Source organism: Pinus tabuliformis, chromosome 5_2 (genome assembly GCF_031772625.1).
Source record: "Pinus tabuliformis cultivar Carrire ecotype Pingquan chromosome 5_2, CPIR1, whole genome shotgun sequence".
Lineage (NCBI taxonomy): Eukaryota > Viridiplantae > Streptophyta > Pinopsida > Pinales > Pinaceae > Pinus > Pinus tabuliformis.
The window spans coordinates 1125488962-1125505938 of record NC_142306.1 but is presented as its reverse complement, the minus strand read 5'-3'; positions in this window follow the sequence as shown (position 1 = coordinate 1125505938).

Sequence of the window (16977 nt, the reverse complement as noted above, 5' to 3'; positions counted from 1 at the left end):
ACTGGTGCTGATGTAGAGGGTGCCTGTGGTGCAGTCCTTGTAGCCGAGGTCCCTTCTCCCACTGTATTAGGCGGTCTGAAAGGTACCTGCTGCACATAGTCCTGGTCAATAGTTTTCTCAAGCTCCTTCATATTCTTAAGCATTCTCTCTTCCTCAGTTAAATTTTCAACTAGAGTATCCAACTGCCATTCTTGCAAGTTGGCATATTTTTCAATGTGTGGGTACTGGCAATGCTTAACACCTATAAGCCTATACTTATTTCTCCTAGCAGTGATGAAACCTTGAGGGTCATAATGGACCCACCGAAAACTATAGGATAGCTTGTATTTATCCTTAAGGATCAGGTCTGCAGCTTCCCACCCTTCTTTCTTGTTCATGATGAAGGGGCCCAACTGATGTTTGAACTTGAGGTGGGCCTTTTTCTTGGAGCTGTGGAAATGGGTGAGGTCTGACTGAATCAATTGCCTGTAATACTCCAAGGCAAATAACCTCATGGGTACATATTTTGGGAGCCTGTATGGGCAAAGCTCACAGCCATAGATCCTAAATACAGTATGGTGTTCATATAGGTACCAGTCACCTATTTTATATTTTTTGGAGAGCTGCAGAGCTTTCTTGATCTCATTTGATATTCTGGGAGGAGGGGACTTCATCAACATGCAAGAGACTGGGTATACAAATTGGTCTACAAATTCACAGTAGGTATAGGGTGAATTTGTGACTTTGTGATAAACAGAGGTCCAGAAGATGACAGATCTTCTCTCCCCTCTATGATCCAGCCTTTTGATGTAGCATGGGAAGGCTTCAGAATGATAGAACATGAACAGGTGGTAAATGTAGGCTGAGTACTTGAAGACCCCCTGTCTGTCCACTTTGCTCAACTGATCATGAATCTTGTTGGCTATGAACTTAGCAAAGTTATATTTTCGGGCAGGGGGCTGGCGTGGGCTGTAAACAGACAGCAATACTAGCATTGTTTTATCCACATGCTCACTGTTTTTGTATCCCAACACATAGGCAATCATGTCTAGTAACAGCCTGCCTACATCATTGAAATGGACATCCAGGTAAGGAGGTGGCCCTGTAGGCTGGCACTCAGGTCTCATGAAGGTCCTGGTGACCTTTTGAAGCTCTTCACTGGTCATCTTGTCACCAGCTTCCAGCAAATAGCTCATGGAGAATGGGATCAGCAACTCTGTCTGATCAAAATGTAACATCTTGTTGATGGACTCAGCATTGATGTAGAAAAGGATCCTCCCAGATGGAGTGCTGACAGCTCTGTGCTGCACATCATAGTTTTCAGCACATAGGTGAATAATTTCAGGGAGGACATTTACAGCTGGGAGACAGTAATAAGGCAGGTTTGACTCCCATATCCCATGTGTACCATGACCATCCTTATAGTCCTCTCTTAGTTGAGTGAAGGTCTGCAAGAAGTCCCTGTTACCCTCAAAGTCTTCAATGAGATAGTCCTTGTCAACAAATGCCAAGGCCTCCAGCTCCTTATTTGGTTGATTTAATGGAGCAACACTGAGGGATGAGGATGCAGAGGCTACCATGATATAATCTGAATTTGAATAGGTAGTGGCAATGGTTTGAAAAGTTTCTTCAAGAGCTTCAGTAGCAGGTCAACTGCAGTCAATGTCTGAACTGTGTCTTATAATGAAAGACCACGCAGTCTTGCTTCTGCAGTTTTTAGCAAGTTCCCAAGGATTGTGAACTGCTCAGGGTAGTTTGCAGAGGGTATGAGGAATTATTTAGGTGAAAGGCTGCAGCTGGTGTGTACACCCGGCAAAAGGGAACAATGCCGGGCGTTTCAAAAGTAATTTTGACAGTTTTTACCCGCAAATTGATTGTATTTTATGTTGAATTAGAGGGCTGGGGCAATGCAGGTTGTCTTGGCTTACTTTAGATAACAGGTGTGGAGCTTACATGAATTTCAACAGGTATTTTAATGGCAATTCACAGAGAATTGGTAAGCATGGGCCAAACAGAGGAATCACGGTGAATACCTGGACAGAACGCTTAGACACCTCGCGGGCCGAACTGTGGAGGTCGACTTGATGAATTTGGACGGTTGAATTTTGAATTTGGAGGTCTGGAGTCACTTTGGCAGCTGCAACGGCTATCTCCTCTTTCACGCGAAAATAAGATTGAAAATGACTCAAAACATGACTTTAACGATAAAATTCGGAAAAATAGGGTAATTGGCGCCTTTCCGCCGATGACGTCAGCATGACGTCATGGCGGGGCCCGAGTACGGAGGTGACGTGGCTGCTGAGGTGTAAGCCAGGGTGGCAGGACACGGTGGCGGGTGGATGCGGTGGCAGGGCTGCGTGGAGGGCCACGGGACGCGGGGGCGGGCAGAGGCGACATGACGTCAGGATGACGTGAGGGCGACGTGGCCGGCTGGGTGGTAATGGGGAAGCGGTAAGCGGGTTCCCCGCACCACCTTTGGGCAAAGGCGGTATCGGGGAGGGGGGCTCCGAACAACCTCACCGCCTGCCACGCGTCCCTGTACGGGGCGGAAAACCACTTTCCCCGGACGCTAAAGGTCGGCAGGTCGGGGAGCGAAAATGACCGCCCACCGTTAGATCTGGGCGGCGGAGATCGGACGACTGGCGGGTCCTCCGACGGATCGTGCAGGTTGGGGGGGTCCCGCCGGCCTATTAAAATTTTCAATTAAATATTTTGGGCGGAGAACCTTAGGATTGACGGTTTTCGAGAGTCTTTGGGTTTTTTGGCTTATTTTGTGGAAAAGGGGTTTATGTAGGGTTTTAGCAGAGGTGAGGTTAGGGCTTGTAGAGAGGTTATTACTCCTAACCAGTGGTTGGAGTAATCCCTTGACAGGGTTGAGCATAGTCCCAGGTGGACTAAAGTCTCCCTTAAACAAAGTTATTTAGCTATAATGCTAAAAGGAGGATATTTATACCATGTTTGGGGTTTATACACCATGGTGTTAATAATACTAGGGAAAGGGTAAGATAGGGGATTTATATAATAAAATTAGTGGTTAATATGGATGAAATGAGTGGATTAGGGGGGGATATCACTAAGTTTATTTGAAACTCACTTAGTTTAGGGAGTAGATAAAAATGAAAAGAATCTTTAGACAAGAAATGTGGCCTTTAAAGGATGAAGAACCTCCATGAAACCATAAGTCCTTCCATGAATCTCAACTGATGAGGGGATGTTAGTAACAAATGGGAAAAGGGGAAAAAGGGAGGTTAGGCATGCTTCTTTGCTTTGCTTTTCGCATCTTGACCATCAAGGTTAAATCTGAAATGAATATCACTTCTGCAACACCATCTACTTACCCAGCTACTTTGCCTAGCATTTTTATTTCTTCTTGGAGGGTGCATTTAGACTTGCAGACCCTTTGTGTGCCTTTTCTTTTCCTTTGGCTTTTTCCTTTGATCATCTATCTAAGATTGCCCTTATTCCTTCCAAGGCCCCAGATTAAGCAGTTGGGAACCTTAATTCTCTACCTAGCTACTTGTCTGCCAAGATTAGACTGTTTGGACAGACTTCTTTCTCTATTCTACAACAGAAAATTTAAACATGGCATGGTCCAGGTTAGGCTGTTGGACCATCCATCAAGATTTGAGTAAACATGAACCTATTCACATACCTTGCTGTCTTGAAAATATGGGATCTTTGTACCATCAAAGCAGAGCATATTTGGCCCTTGAATTTGCCAATCATGAAATATGAAACCTATTGATATAGGTACCTAACAGTGGCTCCACATGGGGATGGTTTTTCTTCATGAAAGACCAAGAACAGCAGGTCAGAATGCCTCGGCTCTTTGACTTCTCTTTTAGTACAATTTGGGCTCTTTTCTTCTTTGAAACATCAAAATTGTCAACTGTCACATTTACAAAACTTGCTGAAATACAGCCCTTGCTTGCTTCTGCAAAATCCTTGAAATTAAGTTATTTACATGTTGAAAGGAACACTACACATAGTAAATTATGTACAAGGGAGTCACTAGGCTATATTCATGGAAGGTAATCAAAATAGTGCTTCAACATCCTGCCATTTACAGGACCTTCATCCAGATCAGTTTCATCAAGGTTCTTAAGAAAGTATGTGTTGTTTCCTTGTACTGCTTGGATGATAAATGGTCCTCTCCAAAGGGAATCAAATTTTCCATGTTTACCTTTATCTTCCCTTCTTGAATCCCATTTGAGGACCTTGTCATCAATGTTGAAGTCTTCTGCCTTAGTTCTTCTATCAAAGGCCTTCTTCAATTTTTCTTGTAGAACTTGAACTCTGCTGAAAACTTGGTCTCTAGTTTGCTGTAAACATATGATTTGATTGATTCTTCTTTGCATATCATTTGGTTCAGCTTGGCTTTCTTGAAGAAGTTTCATAACAGGCACTCCTAGTGATGAAGGAAATTTGGCCTCTAATCCATAAACCAACTCATATGGGCTGGTCCCAATTGATCTTTTGGTTGTTAGTCTATCTGCCCATAGGGCATTCACAAGCTTCTTATGCCAGTTATTTTTGTTCTCTTCTAGTACTTTCTTTATGATGTTTACCAAACTTTTATTTGATGACTCAACAAGGTCGTTTCCTTGGGGATAGTATGCAGTAGAATGACCCAAGGTGATGTGAAATTTATGGCAGAAGTTCACCATTTTCTTGGATCTGAAAGCAGCAGCATTGTCTGTTATTATTTTGTCAGGACAGCCAAATCTAGCCAATATGTTGTTCTCCAAGAACTGAATGATAGTGGAATCATTTGCTTGTCTGCATGGAACAGCTTCAATCCACTTGGTGAAGTAGTCTGTAGCTGTTAAGATCCATCTATGTTGGCCTGAAGATGAGGGATGAATTTCCCCAATGAAATCCAAGCCCCATTGTTGAAAAGGTCTCTCTGTTGCAATAGGCCTCAAGGGAAGTGGCAGCAACTGTCTCTTTCCCTCAAACACTTGACATTTATGACATGAGGTGGTGAATTTCTTGACATCAGAGAACATGGTGGGCCAGTAGTACCCAGCCCTTAGTATTTTATCCACAGTGGACTTCCAGTACAAGTGTCCACCACAGTCACCTGCATGAAATTCCTTTATGATATTGTCAGTTTCATTCTCAATTAGGCAGTTTAGCAATATTCCTTCATGATTTTTCCACAATAAATTTCCATCCATAACACAAAATTTAGAAGCTTTCATTTTTAAAAACCTACATTTAGTTCTGGACAATCCTGGGGGAGCACACAGGTTTTGCAATACATAACATATTTCAGAGTACCAAGGGGATTGTTCAAAGGCTACATTGATCTTTGGAGTCGCCAACTCCGGTTCACTGTCCAGCTGGTTAATGTCTAAGGCTTGGAAATTTGCTTCTGTCATTAATTTGGCAAAGCCTTGCCCTTTTATTAGTTTTGTAGGTTTTATCTCAATGTCAAATTCCAAGATGTTGGCAATCCATTTTCCTCTTCTGCCCTCTAAATTTTCTTGGGTGAGAATGTCTTTGACAATAGGACTTGGTACATAAGCTATAACATGTGAATAAAGGATATAAATCCTAAAGTCTTTAATGGCTTTGACCAAAGCATAAGCCCGTTTTTCCATGATTTGATACTTTAAAGGTGCATCTCTAAGAGCTTTGCTAAAGAAAGCAATTGGCTTCTCATTTCCTTGGTCATCTTTTTGCAATAAAACAACAGCAATAGTATGCTGGGAGGCAAAAGAGAAAATGATAAATTCTCTGTCAAACTGAGGATTGGTCAAGACTGGGGTTCGGGTAAGGGCCAGTTTTATACCTTCAAAGGCTTGATTGGCTTCAACAGTCCACTTGACTTTTGAATCCTTTTTTAGCATGTTATTTAATAATCTGACTAGTTCTGCTAAGTTTGGGATAAACCTTCTCAAGAAATTGATTTTTCCCAAGAATCCTTGCAACTCTTTGACATTTCTTGGGTGGGGCATTTGTAGGATAGCCTGTATCCTATCTGGGTCAATTCTAATGCCTTCTTTAGAAATGATGTGGCCCAACAGCTTGCCTTCCTCTAAACCAAACAGGGATTTCTTGGGATTCAAGGAAATTCCATATTTTCTGCATTTTAGGAAGATCTGTCTCAAATGTTTTATATGTTCTTGGTCTGATTTTGAGAAAGGTGTAAGGTCATCTAGGTAAATGACTAAAAAGTCATGAATCTCTTTGGAAAAAGCAATATCCATTGCTCTTTGAAAAGTTGCCCCTGCATTTTTCAATCCAAAAGGCATCTTTACATATTTGAAAGTTCCCCATGGGGTAGTGAATGATGTTTTATCTTGATCATTAGGGTGCACCAGGATTTGATTGAAGCCTGAAAATCCATCCAGTAATGAGATCCTTGAGGCCCCTACCACCCTTTGGAGAATGTGATCCATCTTGGGTAAGGGATAGTTGTCTTTGAGGGATACTTGGTTCAGATTCCTTAAGTCCACACACAGCCTAATTTCACCAGTCTTCTTTCTTGTAGGGACTAAGTTGGAGATCCATTCAGAGAATCTGATTGGTGCTATGATGCCAGCTTTAAACATTTTCTGTACTTCTTGCTCCATTGCTGGGAGAAGCATAGGATTGATTCTCCTAAGCTTTTGTTTGAAGAGCTTTTGATCTGGCTTGAGGGGTATGGTGTGTTGAATCATAGAGGTGTCATAGGATTTTAAATCCTCATAACTCCAAGAAAACACATCCTGAAATTCCTTGAAAAGATCAATGTATTTAGGCTTTTGATCAGGTGGTAAGGCAGCAGACAGTTTTATGATTTTGGGCTGTTCAGCAGTCCCAATGTTGCACTCTTCTATGGCAGTGTTGAGGGGCTGCATTTTTGGTTTACTGGGAACATCATTTGAATCAAAAATATCTTCTAATGGAGCTAAACCAGTGGGAAGAAAATTGTCCTTTAATTGTATCACCTCAGCTTCATCATTAGCTATCTCTTCTTCATCATCAATTTGTTGGATTTCTAGTATGTTGTCTTTGTTAAAAATTGTGGGTTTTAACATTTGTTTAGCTATTTTGGGTGATATTGCTTTGTTGTCCTTTTCACACTGTATTTGTGATTGACTTGCTCTATCATGTATTTGTGATTGACTTGCTCTATCACTGTCAATCCTTGTTCCTGAAAATTCCTGCTGCAGAGTCAAGAAGTTATTTATTTGCATGTCATCATCAAATACCTGCCAATCCTTGACATTGTTTGGGACAGATGGTCTGTGCTTAATCTCAGCTGTGAAGCTGTGGTGGGGTTCAAAAGGTAGCTTGCATGTACTTGCAAATGTGGCCAAGCTATGAGCATGAAGGTTTTGAGTCCTAGGAATTTTAGTAATCTGAAATTCAGTGAATGAATTTAACAGTTCAGCAGCAGCAGACCTGTAGGACCTCAGTCTTTTGTCATTAGTGACAAAATTACCCTTGACTTGTTGGATAACTAGGTCTGAATCTCCTAGGATTGAAATTTTTATGGCTTGTAAGGACCTTACTAGTTTGAGACCTAGTAAAAGAGCCTCATATTCAGCCATGTTGTTGGTGCATCTGAAGTTCAATCTATAAGCTCTGCCCTCTGCATGACTGTTTTGTTTATTATGTATCCAGATTCCAGCCCCTGCCCCTAACTTGTTGACTGATCCGTCAAACTCCATAAACCATAAGATTTCTTGTTGTAGGGGAGTTTTGATAACTTGTCTATGGTCTGGGATTGAGAGTTGGAGTTCTGGTTTTTTATTTAGTTCATCTTTTAGGACAGTTTCATCACTTGTTTGGATCATCTTTATTTCTAGAGTAGCTGTTTGTTCACTACATCCCTGCTCTGGTCTTGGTGTCTTAGTTTCATCATTATCTGTTAGACCTGAGTTGTTATTGAAGAGAATATATGAATCTATATCAGAATGGACAGCATATATGGGAAAGTTTTGAGGTTTCTCTTCACTGCTGACCATATATTTCATGAGGGATTCTCTATATAGTCTCTTGGGTTGACCAAAGACTGTGATTGTGGCATATGACATGTCTAACTATAAGGATCCTTGGAGTTTAGCCCCCCATGATCTTGACAACAACATTCCATATTTGGGTGGGATATCAGCAACTACAACATCCATCAGGATTGTTTTGTTTGGGTATTGGACAAGGGATACACACAAGTCTTTTATCAAACCTAAACACTTAACTTGGCTGGAGTCAAATGAAAATAGGTCCTTATATGGTCTTGTAATGTCTAGATTCAGTCTCTCCATCACTGATTTGGGCATGAGGTTATGAGAAGCCCCTGAATCAAACATTGCATTGTGCAGTATCTTGTCATGCACATGCAAACTAACATAGAAAGGTAATATCCCTGTGACTGCTATTTTCCCATCAACCTCCGGGCCAAACAGCAATTCTGGGGTGTCATCCAACACATTGACATTATCTTTACTATGAGTGAGTTGAAGGGATTTCTTGATCTGCTGTTTATAAATGTCATGTTTGGCCAATTCTGAGAGAGGAACAGCCACTTTAAGTTTGCCAATTTCAGCCTCCAAATCAAAAGGCTTTTCAGTTTGCACCTTAATGTTGTGAGCAGCAACCTTGTCTTTGTTTACTGTATTTTCCTCTTGGTTCTTACCTTGATCTTGGGCCTTGTTCTTTACCCTCATGTCTTGAGGAAGGTCCCCTGGATTGGGCTGTAAAGAAGGTGCAGCCAGTGGCTGTTGTGTTGAGGAAATTTGTTCAGTGACCTCTTCCACAATTGCCTCTGTTGTAGGCAAATCAGTTGTGTTAATTGGTTCAGTGACTGCGATCTTTTTGGGCTGCAACCTGTCCTTTGGTTTCTCAGGCTGTGTTATATTTACCGTTCTGCTCCTCAATTTATACTGTTTATGAACTTCATAAACAGCTGTGTCATAGCCTTGTGTGAAGTCAAATGACTCACCTGATTTGGTTTGGAATTGTGGAAAGTCATCCTCTTTTTGATCTTCTCGACTTAGGAAAACTTGATGCCCATCATTCAAACCCATCAAGTTGATGTGGGTATCATCTTCTTGCTCATTTGAAGCAGATGTTTCAGCAAAGTTTTCTTGAAATGGAGGTCTGACTTCTGGATCAGCATTGGCCCTGCCACTGTTTGGGTTTGGGTTTCTCCTAAAATTTGGATTCCTTATGGGGTTGTTTTGTGGTGCTTCCCATGATGCTTTTCTTTCCACTGACTCCACCCTATCACCCAATCTCTTCATGCCATTGAGTATGGCATCAAGCTTTTGATCAAAGGCTGTAGGTTCTTCTTTATATATGCTTCTCTTTTCTAACCTTGCCCTGTTTCTTTTGGCAATTAGGTTTGCTTCTACTGTAACAGCTACCTTTTGGGCTTCTTCTAGGCTTTCAGGGGCTCTTTCCTTTAGCTGAAATGCCATATCAGGGTCAAATCCATCAGGGAATTTGTATAAGGCCAAATCAGGAGGGGGTCTTAGGTTTTGTGGTATTGCATTGTATACATTGTTGAATCTAGCACAATATTCCAGCACTGTCTCTTGAGGACCTCTCTTGATTGTCTCATATTCACCCAGTATATGTAAGGGATCTTTCTTTTTCTCCCATCTTCTAGTGAATGCTTGATAGAGCTCATCAGGGGTTGTGATAGTATTTGCTGCAAGTGATCTGAACCAGGTTCTAACATCACCTGTCAAGCTTTGGACAAAGATTCTCATCCTCACACTGTCATCATCTATTTCATAGTTTTCAAAGTGATCTTGCATCCTCTTGGCATGTTGGATGGCAGAGTAAGGGCCAGTGGAGTCAAAGTAAGTGATCTTGGTTTGGTAATCCTGAGGCAAAGCTGCAGGATTGGCAGGCAACTGCAAGGGTGCATATCTTGCCATATTTACAAGGTGTAGGGGGTTAACAGGGGTGGCTAAGCTGATAGGAACAGTGGGTGTGACAGGGGTAACAGGTGAGGCTGAACCTAGAGTGTGGTTCAAGGGAATATGTGCAGTGGATGAAGATGTGGGAGGAGGGCTTTGAGATGTGGATGGTGAACTAGGGGAACTTGGAATAGACCGAAAAAGGACCTTAAATGGAGTAGAAAGGCTAGGATAATCTGTATCTGAGGTCAAATCTACAGGTTGATCTTGCCTTTGTTGCTTCCTGATGTTTCTAGGGATGGTATTTGGATTATCAACAATGATGGGTGGATTAGGGTCAGGATTTGCCCTAGTATGCCGTGGATTTTTCTTAGGAGCCAGTTTCTAACTGTTTTTTAGGATTTTACAGGAAGTTTTTATATCTGCAAGGACTGGATGAAGATTTTTGGAATGGCTATATATATTTCAAAGCTAAGATGAAGATTCCCTAAAAAGCTCCTCCCTAAAGCTGTCAATGTGATACAGAAACAGTTTAAAGGCCTCTTGACTGATTTCAGGCTTGATAGTAGCTATGGAAGATAGATAGTAATTGAAAAATCTCAAGCAGTCCCCAGTGGAGTCGCCATTTATGTTAACACCCAGGTTGTTCCCTTTGACTCTAAGGGAATACGGCCGGGGTAACCACTAACCAATCTTTGGATTACAGTGCCTAGCCACACTGTAATCAGAGAGGGCTCTCTCTTTATAATTTGTCTCTGTTTTGAAATGATTTTAGGCTAGCTATGGGTTCAGGTTTGTTGAAGGTCTTTGTTGGATGATAATTTCAGTCTAGGTTCTTATGCAATTTCCAAAATGTTCTAGTCCATTGGGCTATGGAGTCAGTGGTCCTTAGGTATTTGGTGTGCTGCTTTGATGCTGTAGTGATGATGCAGAGCCAGATCAGTGTCTGAGAACAACGTTTATATTTAGTGATTGAGTGGAGTGTATCCAGTTAATGCAAGGCAATGAAGAATCTTGCAGTGAACTGCTGAAGAAACACAAAGGGAATACTATCCTAGAAGCAATTAAGAATTTCTAGGCAATATTCATACGTATAGAATCAATACAGACATGAGCAGTCAAGAATTCATGTGCATAGTAATCCTAAAGACAAAACATTCATAGCAGTAAATTTTGAGTGCAAGGTGTAGTGAAACAAATCTTGTACTATTATTTTCCTTTACTGCTAGCTTAGTGTAACATGATTATGATCTGACAAAACATAAGAAAACAGGAACAAAGTTTGAAGAAAAAAAACTTGTTATTTCATCGGACAGAACAGGAATTCTGCATCAACACATGGAGCATCCTCCAGACATCAAATATTTCAGGAAATCACTGAGCTCATCCAGCCCTTTGTATTAGATAAATCTGAAAGTGTACAATACAAGTGTTCTCATAGAGAAGATTACCAACCCCTTATGAGTTACTCAGGGGGGTATATATACAAAAATTACGTCAAAAAATATCAGTGAATGAGTTAATATCTCATTTATGATATGCTAATATTTGAAATTCAGTAGCTGAAGGAGTGAATGCAGTAGTAATTCCTTAATGCTTCAGCTGTCAAGATAGTCAGAAAATATTTGGACTTTATGGCTGTTGGAGTCGGCTGGAGATGCGCTGTCCAAACTTGGCTAGTTGTTATGTCTGTGTGATGAGTCACTTTTTAGCTGCTTTAACTGCTGACATTTGTCATGTCATTTGTCTTGTAGTGACCTGGAGCTGGCAGTGGCCGAATGACTGAAGCTATCGTGGAAAAATTTGAAGCATGAATTGCCACCAATCCTCCTTAGGCATTTGATGTCTGCGCATCTTTATCAATGTTTCCTCGGCCTCTGTATGCTTATAAAGATTGGGAGGGGTCTCAAACAGGTGATTCACTTCATTCTCAATGAAGAACAGGCCTTCAAGTTTTTCATATATGCTCTGTCCTGTGGGAGGCCCTGCTTGTTCAGATGAACTGCCAGATGCAATAATCTGATTTTCAATAGTGGTTGCCATTCTGTTGGCCATTTGATCTGGAGAGATCAGTTTCCCTGCACCACTTAGTAGGCTGGGCAGGCCTTTTCCTTGCAGCACTCCCATTTTGGCTTTGTATTCCTCCACATCTGCTTGCATCTCATAGTACTTCCTCTCTACTGTTTGTATATAGTTCCTGAGGGTAAGCAATTTCTTAGCAGAGAGGACAGCCTCTGTTCTGTTGGGAATGCCGATGGCTGCCAATTCCTCCCTTTCTTGCCTGTTCAGGAAATCAATCATTCTGTTTGCCTGTTCTGCTCTGTTCCCTAGCACTGTCTTGGCCTTCTGAATTTCTGCATGAGCTTGGCCCATTAAATCCATCTGCTCATGCATTATTTTTATTGACCTCCATTGCTGTCTGATGGATTGGCCAATCTTGGCCCATAGGATCCTCTTTATGTCCGCCATAGCAGTCTCCAGGTTCAGCTCTTTCTCTAATGCCTTGATCCTTTCTTTTTGGGCCTTTATTTCTCTGCCTTGTTCTGCTACAGTCACTTTGGATTTATCATACTTGGCATCCAGTTCTGCCAATTTCTCCTTTGCTTTCTTTATTTCGTCAGCTTGGAGCTCCATTGCCTTGACAGCCTTGGTCAATTCCTCTACACTTGGGTTGGCATCTGGAGCTGTTGTTGTTCCTGCTGCTTCTGTTGTGGGGGTCACTACTGCCCCTGAAGTTGCTGTTGTTGTGGAAGTGGTTGGAGGAGCTTGGGAAGTGGATTCTCCCTATTTATCCTGTAGTGCTCCTTCCAGCTCTTTCTCCAATTCCCAGATCCTCTGATCTTGCTGCATTAGTAGGTCTAGTTGGTCCTCAGACTGTTTCTGCTTTTGAAGCTCTGCTGTTTGAGGGTGCTCTGTGGGCTGCAGCCTCAACCTCTTCTTCAATGCATTCAGGTCATCATCTTTCTTCCTCATGAGGGCCTTTACACCTGTTGGATCACTAGGATCATGTCCTAGATCAATGATGATCTCCTCAAGAGACTTTATTCTATTGTCCTTAGCCTGAGAGGACATTCTCTCAAAATCCAACTGGGTGTTGGTGTTTTTTAGGGACTCTTTCAGCTCATGGGCCATGGTGGCCTTTTCTACCAAGGTGGCATAGACCATCTCCCCAGCTTGCTTATGGAGTTCAATCTGATCCATGGGATGTAAATCTCTGGCTAGGACCTCCACCCTTGTTTTTACAAAATCTGCAGCTGTCTTAGGCTGCGGCCCTTTGGGCTTGAAATGACTGAATATCATCTTTTCTTCCTTAATGTCATAAACAGACATTAATCTCTCTTGCTGGGCTGGTGTAGCATCTATAAACTTCTTGTAGACCTTAGCCCTTAGTAGCTCATTCTGAGCCTTGATTTCTTTGAAAGAAGCCTTGGTGCTCTTGGGCTTCTTGGTCTGCTGGGAAGAAGATGACACCTCCAAACCAAGCTGCAGGCCTTGCTCCTATTGGAATGAGCTGGTACCAGTGTGCTGGCTTGTTTCCCCGTCTTTCCTTGAACTGTCAAGGAATTCCTCAGTGATTTCTTCAACTTCAGGAGAGTCAGCCCTTTGCCTTTTGGCCTCTGGCTGGTGGGAGGATCCACTGGGAGGAGTGGACTCTTCTCTTTCTCTTTTCGTCGCCCTTTCTTCATGTGCTGGGGTTTGCAAAATTGGGGCAGTCAATGGCTCAGTTTGAGGTGGTGGTGTTCGCGCTGTAGGGGTTGCTGGCAACCCAGTTTGTGGTAGGACAGTTTGTCCTTGCTGCTGCTCTGGTTGCTGCTCTGTTTGTTGCTCTGTTACAGGGGCAGACTTTTCCTTCACTGCTTCCTCCTCTGCACCCATTATACCTTTGCCTTTGTCTGTCACTGGTGCTGATGTAGAGGGTGCCTGTGGTGCAGTCCTTGTAGCCGAGGTCCCTTCTCCCACTGTATTAGGCGGTCTGAAAGGTACCTGCTGCACATAGTCCAGGTCAATAGTTTTCTCAAGCTCCTTCATATTCTTAAGCATTCTCTCTTCCTCAGTTAAATTTTCAACTAGAGTATCCAGCTGCCATTCTTGCAAGTTGGCATATTTTTCAATGTGTGGGTACTGGCAATGCTTAACACCTATAAGCCTATACTTATTTCTCCTAGCAGTGATGAAACCTTGAGGGTCATAATGGACCCACCGAAAACTATAGGATAGCTTGTATTTATCCTTAAGGATCAGGTCTGCAGCTTCCCACCCTTCTTTCTTGTTCATGATGAAGGGGCCCAACTGATGTTTGAACTTGAGGTGGGCCTTTTTCTTGGAGCTGTGGAAATGGGTGAGGTCTGACTGAATCAATTGCCTGTAATACTCCAAGGCAAATAACCTCATGGGTACATATTTTGGGAGCCTGTATGGGCAAAGCTCACAGCCATAGATCCTAAATACAGTATGGTGTTCATATAAGTACCAGTCACCTATTTTATATTTTTTGGAGAGCTGCAGAGCTTTCTTGATCTCATTTGATATTCTGGGAGGAGGGGACTTCATCAACATGCAAGAGACTGGGTATACAAATTGGTCTACAAATTCACAGTAGGTATAGGGTGAATTTGTGACTTTGTGATAAACAGAGGTCCAGAAGATGACAAATCTTCTCTCCCCTCTATGATCCAACCTTTTGATGTAGCATGGGAAGGCTTCAGAATGATAGATCATGAACAGGTGGTAAATGTAGGCTGAGTACTTGAAGACCCCCTGTCTGTCCACTTTGCTCAACTGATCATGAATCTTGTTGGCTATGAACTTAGCAAAGTTATATTTTCGGGCAGGGGGCTGGCGTGGGCTGTAAACAGACAGCAATACTAGCATTGTTTTATCCACATGCTCACTGTTTTTGTATCCCAATACATAGGCAATCATGTCTAATAATAGCCTGCCTACATCATTGAAATGGACATCCAGGTAAGGAGGTGGCCCTGTAGGCTGGCACTCAGGTCTCATGAAGGTCCTGGTGACCTTTTGAAGCTCTTCACTGGTCATCTTGTCACCAGCTTCCAGCAAATAGCTCATGGAGAATGGGATCAGCAACTCTGTCTGATCAAAATGTAACATCTTGTTGATGGACTCAGCATTGATGTAGAAAAGGATCCTCCCAGATGGAGTGCTGACAGCTCTGTGCTGCACATCATAGTTTTCAGCACATAGGTGAATAATTTCAGGGAGGACATTTACAGCTGGGAGACAGTAATAAGGCAGGTTTGACTCCCATATCCCATGTGTACCATGACCATCCTTATAGTCCTCTCTTAGTTGAGTGAAGGTCTGCAAGAAGTCCCTGTTACCCTCAAAGTCTTCAATGAGATAGTCCTTGTCAACAAATGCCAAGGCCTCCAGCTCCTTATTTGGTTGGTTTAATGGAGCAACACTGAGGGATGAGGATGCAGAGGCTGCCATGATATAATCTGAATTTGAATAGGTAGTGGCAATGGTTTGAAAAGTGTCTTCAAGAGCTTCAGTAGCAGGTCAACTGCAGTCAATGTCTGAACTGTGTCTTATAATGAAAGAGCACGCAGTCTTGCTTCTGCAGTTTTTAGCAAGTTCCCAGGGATTGTGAACTGCTCAGGGCAGTTTGCAGAGGGTATGAGGAATTATTTAGGTGAAAGGCTGCAGCTGGTGTGTACACCCGGCAAAAGGGAACAATGTCGGGCGTTTCAAAAGTAATTTTGACAGTTTTTACCCGCAAATTGATTGTATTTTATGTTGAATTAGAGGGCTGGGGCAATGCAGGTTGTCTTGGCTTACTTTAGATAACAGGTGTGGAGCTTACATGAAATTCAACAGGTATTTTAATGGCAATTCACAGAGAATTGGTAAGCATGGGCCAAACAGAGGAATCACGCTGAATACCTGGACAGAACGCTTAGACACCTCGTGGGCCGAACTGTGGAGGTCGACTTGATGAATTTGGACGGTTGAATTTTGAATTTGGAAGTCTGGAGTCACTTTGGCAGCTGCAACGGCTATCTCCTCTTTCACGCGAAAATAAGATTGAAAATGACTCAAAACATGACTTTAACGATAAAATTAGGAAAAATATGGTAATTGTCGCCTTTCCGCCGATGACGTCAGCATGACGTCATGGCGGGGCCCGAGTACGGAGGTGACGTGGCTGCTGAGGTGTAAGCCAGGGTGGCAGGACATGGTGGCAGGTAGATGCGGTGGCAGGGCTGCGTGGAGGGCCACGGGACGCGGGGGCGGGCAGAGGTGACATGACGTCAGGATGACGTGAGGGCGACGTGGCCGGCTGGGCGGTAATGGGGAAGCGGTAAGCGGGTTCCCCGCACCACCCTTGGGCAAAGGCAGTATCGGGGAGGGGGGCTCCGAACAACCTCACCGCCTACCACGCGTCCCTGTACAGGGCAGAAAACCACTTTCCCCGGAAGCTAAAGGTCGGCAGGTCGGGGAGCGAAAATGTCCGCCCATCGTTAGATCTGGGCGGCGGAGATCGGACGACTAGCGGGTCCTCCGACGGATCGTGCAGGTTGGGGGGGTCCCGCCGGCCTATTAAAATATTCAATTAAATATTTTGGGCGGAGAACCTTAGGATTGAGGGTTTTCGAGAGTCTTTGGGTTTTTTGGCTTATTTTGTGGAAAAAGGGTTTATGTAGGGTTTTAGCAGAGGTGAGGTTAGGGCTTGTAGAGAGGTTATTACTCCTAACCAGTGGTTGGAGTAATCCCTTGACAGGGTTGAGCATAGTCCCAGGTGGACTAAAGTCTCCCTTAAACAAAGTTATTTAGCTATAATGCTAAAAGGAGGATATTTATACCATGTTTGGGGTTTATACACCATGGTGTTAATAATACTAGGGAAAGGGTAAGATAGGGGATTTATATAATAAAATTAGTGGTTAATATGGATGAAATGAGTGGATGAGGGGGGATATCACTAAGTTTATTTGAAACTCACTTAGTTTAGGGAGTAGATCAAAATGAAAAGAATCTTTAGACAAGAAATGTGGCCTTTAAAGGATGAAGAACCTCCATGAAACCATAAGTCCTTCCATGAATCTCAACTGATGAGGGGATGTTAGTAACAAATGGGAAAAGGGGAAAAAGGGAGGTTAGACATGCTTCT